General features: G+C 31.9%; 1 protein-coding gene across 3 annotated transcripts in view; it reads right to left on the reverse strand.

Annotated features, from left to right (window-relative positions):
• RGS7 (regulator of G protein signaling 7) overlaps nt 1-18,766 on the reverse strand; it is a 648,000-nt gene that overhangs the window by 51,440 nt on the left and 577,794 nt on the right. The gene's annotated exons all lie outside the window — the stretch shown is intronic.

The raw sequence follows: 18,766 nt of genomic DNA on the forward strand, positions 1-18,766 counted from the left end.
ACAGATTCAGGTTTGGGATATGAATATAAGGAATTATACTGATAATTTCTCACCCAGTAACATCAGGGCAAGAGTCTAAACAATGCTCCAATGCAATGATGCCTTCCTGGCTGATTTCCTGGCACTGTCCTCCCTGGAGTGTAGAGTATTTACTTGGTCATGGTATTATTAATATTATTATTATTATTGTTATTATTATATGGTTACTTGGTTTACCCATGTTGGAAAAATAAAATGACATTCAGTCGGGCCAACTTCAACACTCCATCTCCAGAATGAATTTTTACAGTGGTTACAAATTCCAGGAATTGGGGAGTCCATGATGGAAACATTTGTTCTTAAGAGACAGACAGTATGTGTGTGGTCACTGGAGTCTGTGGCCACAGTGAGAAATATAGAGAAAGAAACTGGCATACAGTATTCTATACACATAAAAGTTCACAAATCTCACCCAGCCCTTATTTTCCCTTGTTATGTCATTTTAATACAGACATGGATGGGAAAGAGAAGTTTGTGAGTAGTCAACAGCCACCATTTGTAACCTTCTTCAATCTTTAGTTTCTTATTCTTTAATCAATGACAATGATACTACTAGACTTGCACAGCAAATAGTGGCAAAATTAATCAGATTCATGACTAATGAGCATTTTCCCCTTTTGGCGATGCTCCCGGCTTTGTGAACAGAGAGCTAAGAGAGAAAGAGTGCTTTAGGTAAAACTGTCAAGTTTTTTTTTCTTTCTTTTTTTAATTTGGAAGAGAAAAGAGGAATAGGGTATGGAATATTTATAGGTTCGTCAAATCTCAGAGACAGAAGGGATCTTCTCAATCATTCATGATTTAAAAGCAATGGAAAATGGATACTGACGGATTTTCCTTTTCCTCCCCATTTTTGCTTTGCTCTTTCAGTATATCAGAAATGAAAAACAGGCATAGCAGAGAAAAGAGGTCAAGCAGGTCCAGGGAACTCAAATCTTTTTATGTCTCCCTAAAAGCTTGAAAGTGCATTATTAACTCAATATCCCAACCCAGAGATGGCAAAGAAAGATAGATAATCAGAAAAGGAGTGGGGATGGTGAGAAGCATTTGGAGTAGTTAAAGAAGATCCCTCTCCCAGTCAGAGACAAGCAATTAAAGATACAATTTTATTTTTCTCAAAACTTTGTGGATATGTTTTATTTTTATATTATAAACATACAAATCATTGCCAATTTGTAAGAAATCTCTTATAACACATTAAAATAGTTAAGTAAAATTGATAATACTTATTAGCTGTTACTTAATCTCTCAACTTCATTTTGCTCATTTGTGAAATAAGAGTAATAAGACCCCCTTCCTCACAGAGTTGCAAGAATTAAGTGAGGTAATATATGTGTTTTATAAATCTTAGATTTTTACATAAAAGTTAGGAGTTAGTATTTCAGCCCTCCCTCACTTCAATTAATTTGCACATTATGACATCACTTCATTGTTATTAAAGGGATGATTAATAAATAGCTAGAAAAGTAAACATTGATCACAAAGAGTTAACATACTGAAGTAGTTAAAAATATTTTTGACAGAGGACTAAAATGATGGGGAGGGGATAGATATTACGGTGGTATAATTTTCTTAGACTTTAGTAAAGCTTTTTGAAGTCTTTAAAATTAATCTTCTGACAAACATAAAGAGATTCGAGATAGATGACAGTATTACTATGTGGATATAAATTTTCTTTATTCTATAAAATACTAAAAATAAACAGAAATCATTAATAGGTCAATATCACCATGCAAGAAGGAAGCCAGCAGAGTAATCCAAGGATGTATGCTTGACCATGTGTAGTATCACATTTTTATTAGTGACTTGAATAAAAATATAAATGGCTTTCTAAGCAAATTTGCAGTTTTATCAAATATGTGAGAATAAGTGATGTTCTGGATGAGAGGCAGGATTTGAATAGAGCTTGGCAGGCTAGATCACTGGACTAATCTAATAATATGAAATTTAAGAAGAACAAATATATGCCTTATATTTGGGTTTATATTAAAAATATAATTTTATAAGTAGAGATAGAGGAGACATGATTAGAGATTAGTTTAGCTGGAAAATACACGAGTTTTTAGTCTAATGCAAGCTCAATTTGAGTAAATAGTATGATATGGCAGCTAGAAAAACTACTTGTGCTAGAGACACGGTCAGAGGGTTGAATTTATGCATTCCATGATTGACATTATATTAAAGAGATTTAAAAAAACTTTTTAGTTGCCTTAGATGTTAGTCATTAATTTTAATCTAAGTATTTTTTTTAAAGATAGTGTGGAGAGGTATTAAAGTACAATCATTAAATGAAGTTGACACAGAAATAATGAATTCCTGTGTTCAAATCCATCCTCTAGCCATATTGCCTATGTGACCTTGGCAAGTTATTTAAACTCTTACTACCTTGAACAACTTTCTAAAACCATTGGTGCTTATCTGCACTTGGAGGGAGAAATTGTGTTTATTTTTTTTAACTAGGAGTGCCCTTTTTCAATTAAATCATAGGTCCAGATTTCACTCTCCTGCAAAGAATATAATAACAGTTTTGTGCATTTTAAGTTTTATTAAGTACTATATACACTTATTTCTTTAGTGTATCTTAAATTATACACCACTACCATAACTTTATGCTTCCCCATTATTTTGCTTGCCCACCTTTGCTTTCTCCTAGGAGTTGAGATAGGATGGAGATCATCAGATTTGCCACAGAAGTATGTACTATATTTTCCTGAGGAATTGATCTCTCCTTCACTGGCATGACTAGACCCAAGCATGATGGATGATACAATCAAGAGCTTCTACAAAGGCCACTTGTGACACAATGAAGATGAAGACTAGTGTACACACATCAATCTGAGGTCCTGAGATCTTCTGACACCACAAATGAGCTCTACCCAGTTTTTTCTACAGAAGGTGACCTTCCCAATAGTTGCCACATTTTCTAATGCTTAAACCCAAACCATGAACTACTTTATTCAGCTCAGTTTCCATGAGCCTGCTGTCTGTATACAGACCTATTTCTTATCTTAGAGTCAGTATAATTCATAGATGGAGTTCTGGCAGGAACCAAGAAACTGTATCAAATTTTGCTCTTGACATTTATCACTTATTCAACCTGCAATGAGCTTTGCTTTATTTTACTCATGTGGAAAATGGAATAATAATATTTACAGTACATGTATCATAAGGTTGTTATGAATCTCCAATAATCTAATATAAAAGACTCTTAAAAACTTTGAAAGTATATATAAATGTTGGCTTAGGAACTATATTATCTTATTTTTTATAAATCGTACTCTTAAATATGATAGTTGACATGAAGGTATAAAGACCTAAACCAACAATGGTTATCTTTTCAACTACTGAGAAGACACTATTAAATGAAATAGTTATTGACTATTTGCTGTCATTGGCCTAAGTTCATTCTTGATTCTTAACACATTTATATATTTTTTGGTCTAAAACGGTTGTGAAGAGAAAAGCATGATTCCATAAAGCCAAATCATTCTCAACTGGCATTCTGGTTAGAATTAAAGCTAAAGTGTTTTAGGAGATAAGAACCAAAAGTTTGAAAATTTGCCTGTGCATTGGGTAAATATCTTTTAAAGGAATTTTATATCTATTTGTTTTTTAAAAGTGATGCTTCAGAACATTAGAACATTAGGAAAAAAAGGCTTTAGGAAAGACAGTGATATATATAGAAAAACATACTGAGAAGGGTAACCATGATGTTCAGGAGAATGAATATTATGTTATGTGGGGACCAAGTAAAATAAGTAGACCCTTGAATGAAGCAAAAAGATTTTAGAAAAACATGAAAGATGTCTTAAACTTTTGAAATGCTGATTTGTTCAAGGGACATTGGAATTGCTTAGGGAATAGAATTAAAAACAATGAGAAAAAGTTGTAGAAGGGCAAAAATAGGCACACATTGAAGTTTATTATTGGTGTTGGGGTGAGTTGATCACAGTAAGCCTTGATCCACATAATTAGTGAAGCATTATTAGATTTGGAATAGAAAATCGAGAAGATGCTCATAATTTGGAGAATCATTAAACAAGCTGTGGTCTATAATTGTGATGGAATATTTTTGTTCTATAAGAAATGACAATCAGGATAATTTCAGAAAAACCAAACAAGACTTACTGAAGCAAAATGAAGTGAGCAGGACTAAGAGAACTCTGTACACAGAGTATTGGCAATATTGTATGATGAATTGTTAGCAATACAATTGTTAGCAATACAATGATCCAAGGCAATCCCAAAGGATGAATAATAAAAAATGTTTTTTGCTTCCAGAGAAAAAATTGATATTCTTTAAACACAGACTGAAGCATGCTATTTTTCATTTTCTTTCATTCTCTTTTTATTTTAATTTTGGCTTCTTGTACAAAATTTTAACATGGAATTGTTTTAAATGATTGCACATGTATAAACTATATTGGATTACTTATCTGAGGTGAGGAAAGAGGAGGGAGGGAAGGATATAATTTAGAACTCAACTTCTTTTAAAAAATTTAAAGATAGTTTTAACAAGTAATTGGGAAAAATAAAATCTTACATTAAACAAAGAAAATTAGAAAATAAATTAACAAGAGTGAAATTAAAAAATCGAAAAAAAAGACTGTCTCCTGAGACTACTGATAATTGCGTGACCGAGAATAATTTCCTCTCAAAGGAGTCATCCTTTCTGTTACCCACAAATGAGAGCTCTGAAATTGCTTGTTTTTTTCCTATGCATTTTCTCAGATTCACACACTAGATATAGAACATTTACTTGGTCTTTTCTCTGGTTCTTTGATCAAAACAAGGAACAGGACAGGATATAGAGGTTTCCCCATCCCAAATTAACTTTCAAGCTATAATGGTTAATTCTAGAAGTACCTGCTAGTGTGGATATATGCTAATATACAACCAGAAGAGGGAGCCGAAGGACATTGTTCTTGAATTCCCCTTGCAGTGTGATATTGGAATTAGCTTTCTAATAAGAGATAGGAAATTTCCTTGGAGGCTTTAGCTTTGGAAGTTGATATGTAGGTAATCATAAATTCCTCTTCTAGAGAAAGGATGTAGTAGATGGATAGGACATTGAGTTTGGAATCAGGAAGATATGACTTCAATTCTGCCTTAGATACAATAGCCTTGTGACTCTGGTCAACTCTTTTAACCCCTCTTTGTCTCTATTTTTTTTGTATGTAAAATGAGGGGGTTGAACTAGATGGTCACTTTCAGTTCTATGTCAATAATCCTATGAAAGATTTCCTGATATGGTGTCCTTAAAGAAAGAAGGTAGCTTACAGATTTCAAGTAGCATGTACTTGAAGACCAAAGTCAATAAATTGCTTAGACGATGTTTGACAGTTATTCATTAGCTCTAATATATCTTTATCACTGGGATATATTAGTGATGTATGTTTCTGGACTTGTTCTTACATGTCTGTGCATTTTTCTGTGATAGATGAAACAAAGTCTATCATCTAAGTAATTACATTATACATTGAGTTCTCATATAATTAGGGACCCTATCATTTACATTTTGGAAAAGCTAAAAAGATTATATCTAAGCTTTATTTGAGAGATTTTCCTGAGGTCAAACTCAGGGGTAAAAAAACCAAAGGAGAAACTGATCATTCTGAGATCTGGTTCCCAGGAATTAACTCAATGCATATAAGTCCATATTATTAAGATTAATAAAGAAAATAACTAGTATTCAAAAAAGAACATTTGGGTTTGTAAAGCCCTTTATAAATTTTATCCTCACAGCAATCCTGGGAGGTCAATCCTGTTTTTATTCTCATTTTATAGATTAAGAAACTGAAGCAGACTTGTTAATTGACTTGTCTAGGGTAACACAATTAGTAAGTGCTACGGCCAGATTTGAATATAGGCGCTGTCTTCAGGGCCAGAGCTCTGCATATTGCACTACTAGCTGCCTTTTATAGAAATATAATAAAATAATAAGGGGGATGCCTATCTTCATTGAGCAATACCATTGACTTGACTTATATAAATAAGCTTGTCTAAGTTAATGAAAGAGCTAACAGATATGGCTGCTGACACTGTCAATGAGTTTGGATTTATAATCCTATCTTGTCTCAAATACTGACTCTTACATTTCACTTTTGGACAGTGAGTGGGCAACTTACTTAGCTTCTCTTAAGTCTACTTTCCACATATCCAAGATGTAGATAATAATGCTTATACCACTTCCTTTACAATGCTAATATGAGGGAAACGGCCAATATGACTTTTACTGATATATAAATATGTGGGCACTCTATGTGTATTTAAACATCTTGGTAGAGCTGGCCCTATTGTTTGCCCTATGATAAATAATACTTACCATTATGTACATAGTTTACTCCTTTTTATTTTTTTCATAATGAATGATATTGGTTCTGAGTTAATTCAATTGAGATATTAGTATATATATTATATGCTAATTTCCTCTAACTTACACTGTGAAATTGGAGGCATATCTCCCTGAAGGAAAAGAAAAATTCTGCTTCATTAGAAGTGCTAACATCATACCTAAGCATGTAGAACATTAAAAAATAACATTTAGAAAAAAATTGAAATTTTTATTAGAAATATTAATCATGCTATTCAAAAGTAAGTAATAAAATATGAAAGCAAAAGAGCTAATATTTTTTTCATGTTTGTCATAGAGGCTTAAAGTTATAATAAGAAAATAATAATAAATTAAGTAAATAGAACACAATGATTCTATTGAGTAGAATCTATAAATTTGTTGTTTCTGTTATCCACCATAAATATTATCTGTTGCTTAGGTATATTTAGTAGGGCTTAGGGAACTGATTGGGTTGATGGTGGTGCTGGTAGTTGCTGTTGTTGGAAATTAACCATACTGGAAAGAGGGCAAAGTGGAGATATGCAATAAACACAATAACTTAAAATGTCAATAGAGTGAACAAATATTGAATGGAAAAAAGTAAGTCTTCAATTATATAAAATTAGACCCCAACTCATACATTCTGTAATATATAATGTGACATTTAACATGTGATCATGTGCTTAGCACATAGAAGCTGTTGGATCAATAAATATTTATTAAATATTTACTATGTGCAAGGCACTATGCTAAGTGTTAGAGTTTCAAAACAAATTTCTGCTCTTAAGAAGCTCTCATTCTTTCGGGGGATAAGGAAGTGTCAATATGATATCCATTGTGGTTGTGTGTTCATTCATTTCAGAGTGAAGGCCCTGGGAGTGGGGAGGAGTCACAACTGGGAAAAACCTATTGCAAAAGTTAGGATTTGAGATAAATATGGAAGGAAACTGGGGAGATTACTTATGATAGCATCAAAAGAAATCACTGATGATTTTTATAGTGAGTGACACAGTCAGACATATATTTTAGGAATAGGATATGATGCTATATGATAAATATCTATTAAGTGCCAACTATGTGCCAGGGACTATTTTAAGTGCTGGGAATATAAATAAGAAAGATAGCTCCTTCCCTCAAGGAGTTCACAATTTAATGGGTAAAGATGATATACAAAAGGAAGCTGAAAAGGGAAGGAGGAATGCTTGAAGGTATTTAAATCAGAGTTATGATGAAGATGGTAGTGGACCTGAAACCAAGGACAGCACTTGGTAGCAAATAAAGAGACTGCTGTCATTTTGAGCCCCCTATAAAGGGAGACTTTAAAGGAGGATAAAGGAGAATTTTTTTTTATTTTATCCTCCAGCCCTCTAATCAATGAGAAAGAAGCAACTGACAGTATTGAGGTGTGAGAAGCAAAGCTGAGGCATTCTTCATGATTATGAGTTAACCTGCTTATGCTTTTATCTGGTTTATACTATTTATACTGGGCAGGGCACAATGAATATAACAATAGAGACAAATCAGATAGAGTATGCTGATGAATATTAATTTTACTGCTGTAGATGCAGAGGACAGAGACTAGGAGAATATATCAATCAGAAGGCTATTCATAAATCCAGCCATTAAAAGACTAAAAGCAACATCTTAGCAAGAAGTGATTGGGGGAAAAAAAGGAAGAAATATAGTTGAGGAAAAATTGGCAAAATTTGACAAACTGGCAAAATACTGAGGAAAGGAAAAAAGCCAAGAAAATCAAGAACTTGGTGAATGGAAAGAGGATGGCACCCTCAACAGGAATAGAGACGTTTGAGTGAGGGGTGGATTTGAAGAAAAATATAAATTCTTTTTTTGGACCTGGTGTAGCCTTATATAAAACTGAAAAAATGTCCCATGATATATCTAAAAGTTTTCTAAGTTCTCTGAACTCTATTTTCACAATGTATATTTTTCATTTATTCCCTCTTTTCCATTTCCACTTCCTCCAACACTACCATGATACACTAGGTGCTCATTCATCTCTATTAAGGTCCTCACTTTATTGTTTAACTTGAATTATATTATTTGTACAAGTTTTCTTCTTCATTGTATCAGACACTAAATTTTTTGATTGTGTTATCCCTCTTTCTATGCTTAAATGCAGCAATAAGCACAATTTCTTTTTTCTATACTAAATATTCAACAAATACTTATTGAATTGAATTATCATTGTCTCAACTTCAAGATAACGTTTTCAAAAGATGATATATATTTTGAGTTGGAGGCAACTTTAGAGATCAACTAGTCCAACCTCTCTCATTTTATACATGAGAAAATCGAGGCGCACCCAAAGAAGTTAAATTATTTATTCAAGGTCACAAACAGAGGACAGGTAACAGAATTGGAATTTGAGAGCAGATCTTCTAAATCCAGAATCAGTTTTCTTTTATTCATGTATTCTTGTATTTGACAAAAATGAAGTTCTAAGTTGTGAAGCTATCTATATAATAGTTGAGCAAGAAATAATTATACATATATCCATATAAATTATATACATATGGATGGTGTCTCAAAAGGTTTAGTGAGGTTTTTAGCATACATGCACAGACCCACACACTTATGCCTTCTCTAGAGACATATAGGTATAGATACTTTCACAGTGTGGGAGCTATCAATTGAAGCAAATGCCAAGAATTAAATAATATTCCAGCACTTTTTAATTTAGGAAGTTTGAGTAGAAAACTGAGCAACAAAATCCTCAGTTCCAAATAGTATCTGCTTCTTGTAGAAAATCATTGTTTACAAAGGCTGTGAAGGCATTCATTGATATCTCTTGCAAACCAAACCTTCATTTGACATATAATTCTTTCAGGAATTTTATATGCATGGTTTTTGCATCTTAACTTTCCCTCTGATTTATTCCCTTGCAATTTTTATTGCCCAAATTAGGAAATAATAGCTCTATCTATGTAATTACCAGAATGAAGGAGAGATGTTACACCATTCATATAATTTGAAGAATTCTCTAAGGCTAGGGCTGTTTGTGAGTAGAAATATCATTAACACCCTGTAGCCTGAATACAAAATGTGAGATTTGGGACATTGGAGCTAATAAGTTCTACATGCAATAAAAGAGACAAAGTAAGTTCATTGAGATGTAACAAACTGAAATTTTATAAAATAATTCAAATCTGTAAAACTTGTGATTCTTCTCTCTTTTTCATCTATTACATTCAATCAAGTTACCAAATCTGGTCTATTAGAGCTTCATAATTATATCTGCATCTGTCCTCCATGCTGTCAACTACCTCAAGATTTACCCCTCATAATCTCTTCCCTGAATTAGCATGACAGCATTCTAAATGATCTCCCAGCCTCCATTTCTGCTCTCCTCAGTTTATAGTTCACAAAGTTGCCAAACACTTCCTAATGCATATCTCTGACATGTCACTTTCCTGGAGTGCCTGCCTATCCCTTGAAGAATAAAATGCAAAGTTCAGATGTCTATGATGTGCCAAAGGATTAGAGTAGGTACCATGTTGAGCTTTCAATCAGGAAGTCCTAAGTACAAATCCTATCTCTGATAATGAAACATAGTGTGATCAGAGGCAAATAATCAGCCTCAGTTTTTTCATCTACAAAATAGGAATAATAATATCTCTAATGTCTGCCTCCAAAGACAGTTCAAAGTGATTTAAAAAAAAATGACTTACCTAGGATTATACAACTTAGTGTCTGAGGCTGGATAAGAACTCAGATTTTCCTGACTCCAGGTACTCTATCCACTTGCCAACTTAAAATACTCTCTGATTTTGGAATTTCCTGTTTAAACTAATATGGTCAAATTAATATGAAGAATATATTCTTTTTGATGGTTTAATAGCTTCATTTGCTTTGGTTTTTTGGATCAATTGGGGATGAATTAATTAATTCTAATTGGTGTTGATCATAGCCAATCATTTGTGCTCTACAAAAAAAAATGAGTCAATTAGAGTTACTCGTTTATACATTTGCTTTCTTTTGAAGTCAGAATAAACAGCAAAACACTTCTAAGAGTAGGTAGATGGAAAATTCTGTGTACAACTTCTCCCTATAACTGCCTTGGGAAAACAGTACATTGCATTTGTTTGTGGCCTCATTCCCACAGTCCTACAGGAAAGATTTTAGACCTCTTAGACAATAGCTTCTGGTCTGAAAAGTAAAGATCCAGGGGCATATTTCAGCTAAAGAGCTGAAAGCCATGGAAAGAGAAACTGTGGCTCAGTAATTGAACTTCCTGAAATCCACCTTAATAGCAGAGGAGGGAAGATTTTCTAGATATTATCAGGTTCTTACAGAGTTTAGTGACAGTTATGTAGAGAGAGAAGGGGCATTTTGGGGTAGCACTAACTTTTAGTGAGAGCTAGAAGAACATCAAGGGCCCGAGTCATAGTGTGATGAAATACAGTACTGTTTTTGCCCTTCAATATTTGAAATTTTCAGCTAGCACGGGTGCAGTAGGAAGTGAGTGAATTGCCTTTGTAGCATTTTTTTCACTAGTTGTTCAAACTCTTAGGATAATACCAAAAGAATGGAGGTGAAGTGGGACTTATTAAAATAATGGGAAGATGGGTTTGCTTCCAGCAAGAGAGAAAGATTACATCATTTGCAAATAAGTGTCTTTTTTTTAATTTTCTAGAGGGATAAAATAAAGCCTGTCCTCTACCTTACATAAATTATTATATATAAAACTCATAAGAGTTTTATCATTATCCATATTTGTGTAAAACCAAATAGAAGTACTATACTGGAAATTTTCAAAGAAAATTCTAGATAGTGTCAAAAAGAGATATATAATTCTGGGATAATATCCATCCCAAGATTGGAATAGGCTATCATAAAGCTTGGGATACTGAGCCATGAGTTATAAATATATATTAAATTATTTAAATAAAAACAATAACACATTAAAGTTTTCTTTTATTATTGAGATTCCAAAAATCTATATTTAGGTTATACATAATATATTCTAAACATTAACTTCAGAATTTGAAGGGTTGTCTATCATTTTACATGTTTTGCATCCACCCATTTTTCTATTTGTACAATTAAGCAAATTACAGAATAGGGCTAGACACCAGGCAATTTCTTTGCTTTGGTCTTTTTAAAATGGAAATTTTTTTCCTGATATTAGCTAATATTTTTATCTTCATAGGAGATTTTTATATAAGTCCCTTACAATTTTATTTCTAGACATTTTCACTAGTAAAAACATCAATTAGTTTATCTTTAAAAATTTGATTCCCCCCCCCCCCCAACATATCAAGAGAACTTGGATAACTTCATGCTTTCATTTTACAGAAGTTTCACCAAAATAAAGATTGAGGTATTAGTGATTTCTCCTCTGATCTAAGTCAAACAATGAACTTAATTTAAAAAAACACAAAATAAAATGGACAATTATATAAAGTCCAATATTTTCTTCTAGTTAAGGTTTATTTCATTTTTTTTGGTGAGACATGAACAAAGTTGATTTATTATCATTTCTATGAATAAATAGGTGATCCTTGTTTTTCCCTATTTGTTTTAAAATCATTTTATACTCCATTAACATATGATGATGTCCATGGAGCACAGCAAATAAAACATATACAAGAATATAATAAATAAGTTGACAACACGGAAATCATTAAGGAATGGACATTTCAGACTGCTTGTTGATAGATGACTGATTGGAAGTAATTGCAATTGTCACACTCAAGATATGTCAAGCAACTACTCTAATCCAGGTGTGGAGTGACTAGAACCTTCTAACCAGATAATTAATTGAAGATGACGAGAGGATATTAGTGACTGCATCAAGATAGGATATAATTTGCCTTCTTTGCCAATAGTCAGTATTTTTATTTTATAGTTTTTAAAGTTTATAGTTTAAAAATTAAAACATGTAGGGGAAACTTTAGTGGATACATCCCTAAATCTATAGTCGGAAAGATGTCTTCAAATTCAAATTTTACATTATTTGTGAAAAAGTAAAATCAGTGTTGGTCCATAAACCATAATTGATAAATACTGATTTAGTTTACTCTCTACTTCTATCCACCTTTGCTTTTAATCAGAATTATTCAGAAACAATCCCAGGAAAAATAGTACTATGCAAATAATCATGTTTCAATAAAGCAAGGACATAGATTAATTTTGGATAGTATACAAATGGAAAAATGAATATTTTCCCTGGTGCTATGCAATCCAGATCTCTGGATATTATCATTTATCCCACTATTGCAGCTTAAGAATTCCTGGTTTTGCTATCCACTTTTAAAGGGTCACTGAACTTTTGCATCTCCTTAATATCTGAGTCTTTCAATATGTACCTTCTCTGTTTAAAATGGTAGCTCCTCCAAGACAGGGATCATGATGTTTTTCTATTTGTAAATTCAATGGTTAGCATGATGCTTGTCATATCTTAGGAAATTAATTAGGGGCAGCTAGTTGGTATAGTGGATAAAGCACCAACCTGAAGTCAGGAGGACCTGAGTTCAAATGTTGCCTTAAACTTAACACTGACATTTAATACTTTCTGGCTGTGTGATCCTGGGCAAGTCACTTAACCCCAATTACCTCAGCAACAACAACAAAAAAAAGTTAATTAAATATTCTTCTATTCCATTTCTGAAATGGAGGGAGCGGTTGGACTTTTACCTTGAATATTCTAGAACAACTTTCCTTTTCCCTATATTCAAGAATTCCATTGTCCTAATTATTACATATCAATGTATCATAGAATACAGCATCTATTCAGAGACAAAAAAAGCAAAGAATAAATATGGTAGTTAAGAAGCTAAAAAAAAGAGCCATTTACCTTCAGGAACACTCATGGAAGTACATTATATCAACTCTGTCAAAATATTTTTCCATCCAGAGAGAAAGAGATGAGTAATTAGAATAAATACTATTCCCTGTCATGACATGAAGAGAAGATTCAGGTTTGAATTAACTAATGGCTTTATTTTTTAAGCAGCTGTAAGAGATGTCAGAGATCAAAAGATCAAAAAAATTTTGTAGAAAGGATATAAAATAAAAATGTGGAGCATATTGGGCAATTATAGAAAAATGATGAGTTAGCATGGTGACTATGACATATAATTTCTTCCTTTCTACTGTGACTCAAAGCAGCACTACCATTTCAAGTAAGCATGTGCCACTCAATCACATTTTTGCTTCAATCACCATTCTGTTTGACTCCCATAACCATTTTCATAGGATTCATGAAATTGTCAACATCCAATGCTAATAAAATCTATAGCACAGGAAGAGAATCAATACATTTCAAATGAAAAGCCCTCTTATATTAACAGTGTCCAAGGCCTGAGATTATGCACTTAAAAATATACATGCTGTGTAAATTCTCAAGGCAAAAACCATGATCAGAAGATACTGAGTGTTATCTTAATCCTGGAAGTCTCTTGGTTAAATCCACGTTTGTGCCAGCTACAAAAACCAGTGGACTCACATCTTTATAACAGTTTTTCTAGATATCTAACATGTGTAAAAATATTTATATATCTTTTAGAAATGGCAACACTAGATCTAAGATCCAAATTTTCAAACTTCTTTCTATAAAGAGAAGGTCCCAGTATACTATACTTATGTGTTTTGATCATACAATTATAATTAATATTACTCATAATGACTCTCGGGCAACACAAGACATTGAAGTATCCTGAAAATTCTTAAAGGATGATTAAATGATGTTTGGGACAACATTTTTGTTAAATATTTTTCATTGTAATCAAATTATTTGAAATGATGAGTTCCAAGCATAATATATACATGCAATGTATATGTATAAATATATACTCTGCATATTATACATTTATTCACAAATATATATAAACATATATATTCATGCATATATATATATATATATATATATATGAAATCTCTCTCAAATGTATTGAAAATCAGAGATCTATATATGGTATATGTATATGTTTGTATATATATAACATATAACCATAGATATGAATCTACATATATACCATACACACTTCCTATTTCAAGCTATATGTATTATATAATATACTATTGAATAACATTAATTTTAAATAAATAAAATTCATGTTGTACATATTACATTACAAAAGTTTATATAATACATATATATATATATCACACTCATACTATGTATGTATTATGGATGTATGTTAGATGTATGCATGTATATTATATTCAATTGGATAAGCATTTATTTAATGCTTACTGGCTGAATATTATGTGCAATAATACTTGCAAGTAACCAGATTTTTTAAAAAAGGGCTGCTATAAAAGAATTGCTAAAGCTACAAATCTTAGTCTCCACAATCATAATTTTATAATGGTAACAATCGTAATTTACAAAAAACCTATAGAGTGTATATACCTGTATATATTGTTATTTGATTTATACATGTGATAAAATATTAATACATGTATACACACTATAGAGAGAGATATATACATACTTATGTATGTGTATTAAAGTATCAATATGACATAGAAGGAAAGTCATATCTGCTCAAAATCATGTGACGTGATTAAATCTATTAAGTGGCACAACCAGCACTTTCCATGTTTCCTACCATTGAATTCTAAACTTTTGCCAAACTTTTATAGTTGCCTGTAGATCAGGAGATGATAGATAGATAGATAGATAGATAGATAGATAGATAGATAAAGAGTAAAGAAATACATAGATAAAAACTAGCAGTTTGCAAAGCTCATAAATACTAAGAGAAGTAGGAAAGGACAAGGAAAATATTAATTTTCAATCAGTCAACAAGCATTTATCAATTGTCTGCTTTGTGTTAAACATTAAGTCCTGAAGATAGAAAGAAAGACAACACACAGTACCTGTCCTTGAACTTCTCTTAATTGAAAGGGAGAAAGAGCATGTAAATGGGCATATACAAACAAAATATATGCCGGATAAACTGAAAATAATCAATAGAGAAAAGGTACTAGCATTAAGGGTGGGTGTGCCATTTTTATCTATCATGTAATCCCTATTATGTTCAAGGTGACAAGGATTATTCCCTTTCACCCCTGTTCTCAGTCATTGTAACCATCCTTCTCCACCTCTATCCACTCTGAATCCAACCACCTTCACCCAATAAGGGGATTATTTAACTTCTGATTACAGCTTTTTTAGACTATTGAAAGGAAGATGTCAAAAATCAATAGTATTAGTTTGTTGTTATTTTTTTGTGAAGTTCCTGTTAGCAGAATATTAGCAGGAAACTTATCTGTATATAATGCTAATCCATTAATTCCTACTGTCTGGCAGGCATGCTTTCCCACAGATAGCTTTCATCTACCCTGCAAAACTCTGCAAAATGAAAAAAAAAAATTGATGATTATATTTGATAAGGTGTTCCATTAATAGTTTTGTTTGAAGGCAATTTCTATTTCTGTGAGTTTGGGTATATTTCTGGTAAATTTTTAAAAAGCCACCATTCTCTCCTACACACTGAGTGAATAGAAATGATGTATGGAGCATGGTGACATTTTGAAAATAGATTTAAGCAAAGTAGCATAAAAATATATTGTTGAATGTTTTCAACAAAAAACCTAGATGTTTGCAACTTAAAATATCCCAGCACTTCAGTAGATCACAATGACTCTGAAAATCTCTAAGATTACAAAAATAATTTATACCATTATTTTTTGTTTTTAAAACATTTTCACAGATTTCTTATGCATTAAAATCAAAATTAAAGATAAACATAAACCACCTCATAAAATAAATTATACCAACAAATTATCAAGAACACCATATGCTTGTCAAAACTCCATAGAAATGTTAGGTTAAATTCAAACTCCACAGGAAAGCTAGTTTCAGCAATAACTACATACTACTGGAAATTTAGAGCTGGTTAATTTTAACACTAACCAGTATAGGCTTATCACCTTTTATTAGAAGGTGATACCTTAACACCATTTATTAGAAGGGCCACCCTAGTACTCCCCAAAAAGTCCTCTCACATTTGGCCAGGACCTGTATCATAAGTTACCAATATAAGATATAGGTAATCATGGATCAAGATCAAGAAATCCTTCAAATGAAAACATTAAAGGGATAGTTATACTCCCAGAATCTATTCTTTCTGGTTTATACCACAAAAGTTAAATGTCTGAGTCAGTTAACTTGAACTCCTATTTCCAACTCACATTTAAGCAACTGGCTCAGCTTTTTATATGTAGGCAAAAATAAATGCTATTATTTATAGTAATATATGTATATTACTATATATAATATACAGTAATAATAAATAAGTAAGGAATTAATTTATCAAGTGCTTACTATGTGCAAAGCACTGGACTAAACACTATTGATAAAAGTAGAAAAAAATAGGATAGCCTCTGATCTCAAGAAATTCACATTCCATTAGGTAAAACAAGCACATATACACAAATATACATGTGTGTTTATGTGTGTGTATATATATATATATATATAGTTTCAAGTCAATTGGAAAGGTTGGTCCTTATGGTATATCAACAGAACAGATGTTAATGGTTCTTTTTAAATGTCATTTCTACTGATTCCTTATACATTTATCATATCATATTTCTCAGGATGATGACTGTGGTTAATGGGTTAGAAGTATATCGATTCTGAACATTGTGCACAGTAACAATAATATTGTAATGATCAAATGTGAAAATTTTAGCAAGACAATGATCCAAGATAATTCCAAAGTACCCATTATGAAAAATGCTATCTACTTACAAAGAGAGAATTTCTGAATTCTGAATACAAATTGAAGCATACTTTTCATTATTTTATCTTTTTTTTTTTTTGCAATGTGGTCAATATGGATATGTTTTGAATGATTTCTCATGTTTAATCTTTTTTATTTTCAATAATCTTTTTATTTTTAAAAATTAATTAATTTTTATTATTATAGCTTTTTATTTACAAAACATATGCATGGGTAATTTTTCAACACTGATCCTTGCAAAACCTTCTGTTCCAAATTTTTCCTCCTTTCCCCCATCCTCTCCCCTAGATGGCAAGTAGTCCAATACATGTTAAATATATGATGATTTATTAACTGACAACTCTAATTATCTTTTCCTAGTCCTGATCCTTCCTGATTTATCTGTTTCATTTGATACTATTTACTATCCTTTCTTCTGTTTATTTTTTTTGTTCAGTTTCTACCCATCTGATTGTAAAATGATATTTTAAAAAATGGCAAAAAATCCTCTGTATGGGGATTTAAAAGTACAATTAATGTGTATAAAGGATCCACTCACTTTTCTACCATATACATGATGAGAAAAAATTAAGAAAAAACATAATTTCCAGTCTAATGAATGTTTGTAACCAATTTGAAAGAGTCATAGAGTTGATAGAAGAGATATATTCACATTATATATTCACATTAAGTGAGCTGCTGGGCTTTATGAGTGAAGTAGAATCTCAAGACTCCAAAAGAAATGGGAGCTGTCCAAATTTAGAGACAACCCCACCTCAAATATTCATATGGACTATTTCTATCTGATCTGTGGTAGGGAATTCTTTGCTAGTATTGATCTGATCAGCCTCAGTCAAACATGTACATAGTATATATGTACCACTACCATAGTATGACATTTTGATCATCTTTAAGAATTCACCAAGCTGAATTGTGGAGAGTGGAAGGGAAGGGAAGCTATGTAACAGTCACTGCATTATCACTGCCCAGTTACTTCCACTAATTTTTTTTTAACCTTTTCCCTGTCTTCTGGTGGAAATGAGGATAACTTATTATTTATTCCTGCATTTACAGCCTGAAATATTTTCAATCCTGTGGCTAAATCAAAGACTGGGAAATATAACATTTTCTTTCTCCTAAACAAATGTTCAATCTTAAGTGCCACCCTAAACCTGAGACATTAAAAGAAGGGGAATCACAAATAATACCATCTTTATGCATTATAAATGACCCCTTTCTCTATGACACACACGGAGCTAATTTACCCTAAAGTCTACCAACAGTCTTTTGATCAGAATGTCCTATAGGAATCTGAAACATATAGAAATTAGGGAGCAAGATGATTGCATTTGGATTTCAATGAAGCTTGATATCCATTAATTTTGTTACTGCCTTTTGAATAAAAAGGCAAAGAGAATCTTAAATATTAACAAAGGATGAACTAAGGTCACTGAAAAATTGCTGCAGACTAGATGACACTAAGCATTTTTGAGAAAAATTTCATGTAAAAATAAAGGGGAAAATCTAAATAAATATAGTAAAACAAGCACACACAAGTGTTCTTATTATGTTTGAAGAAGCTGCCAGACCTTAGTGTCACTGAACAAGTCACTAAATATTTCCTATTGGAGGAGATTATTTCCTGACTTGGAAAATGGGTTCAGCTTTGGTGACTTTTTTGAAGTTGTAATTTCTATTG

Source organism: Sarcophilus harrisii, chromosome 4 (assembly GCF_902635505.1).
Source record: "Sarcophilus harrisii chromosome 4, mSarHar1.11, whole genome shotgun sequence".
Classification (NCBI taxonomy): Eukaryota; Metazoa; Chordata; class Mammalia; order Dasyuromorphia; family Dasyuridae; genus Sarcophilus; species Sarcophilus harrisii.